The sequence below is a fragment of the Cicer arietinum genome, chromosome 2 (genome assembly GCF_000331145.2).
Source record: "Cicer arietinum cultivar CDC Frontier isolate Library 1 chromosome 2, Cicar.CDCFrontier_v2.0, whole genome shotgun sequence".
In the NCBI taxonomy this organism is placed as follows: Eukaryota; Viridiplantae; Streptophyta; class Magnoliopsida; order Fabales; family Fabaceae; genus Cicer; species Cicer arietinum.
This window is the reverse complement of record NC_021161.2, coordinates 31,425,016-31,425,932: the sequence shown is the minus strand read 5'-3', so window position 1 is coordinate 31,425,932 and position 917 is coordinate 31,425,016.

Here is a 917-nt window from a genome sequence, read left to right as displayed (position 1 = left end):
TCAAAAACGGAGATCGATCAATGACATCGTTTCCCCTCCTACAAATCTAAAAGAACCTCTTTCTCAACCAAAACCACAAACTAAAAACATGAAAACCAAAAACACAATGACTATTGCTCAATTTCTTGCTCGTAAAAATCTCCCAAATCCTCAGAGAAAGAAAACGCTTGCCCCCAAACAAAACCTAAAAACAAGTCAGAAACCCACCTCTCCAGAATGTTCCCCACCACAAGAACGTTCTCCTGCTCAGACTGCTCCTCCGCCAGAATCTTCTCCCCATCCACAATCTTCTCCACAAAAACATACCAAACGTTCTTCATCCCCTCAGCCTTCTTCTACCTCCATATCTAATGATTCTGAACCGTCTCCCCCCGCTAAGAAACCAAAACAAACTACTCTTCCTCTGATCTCCCCTGCCAAATCAAAACTCTTCAAATAAAAATGGGCTCAACGCCCAGTTGGGATTGGCCGAGTTTTTGTTTTTGACAATCTTGTTGTAGATGGCAATGCTGTTCAACACCATACTGATGTTCTTGGTTGGACATCATTCTTAAAGATCTCTGAATTTTATTTCCCAGATGTTGTCCGCACATTCTACTGCAATGCCAAAACATTTGCTGACAAATCTCTATTTATCTCAACAATTAAGGGAGTGGAAATCAAATTGACTCCAGATATTTTGGCCACCATTCTTCAGCTACCAACAGAAGGGCCATCTGTTTTTGGTGACCAATGGTATTCGGCTTTAGGTCTTAGAAAGACAGAAGTTTTGGCCGATTTGTTTGAAGAAGACTCCACACTTTTTTGGCCACTTATCTGAAGCCTCTTCCCAAGGTATTCAACAACATGTGCCAACATACCTTGATTCCACACTGTGAAAGTCATGAGTATGTATCTGATAATGACGCCTTGCTCAT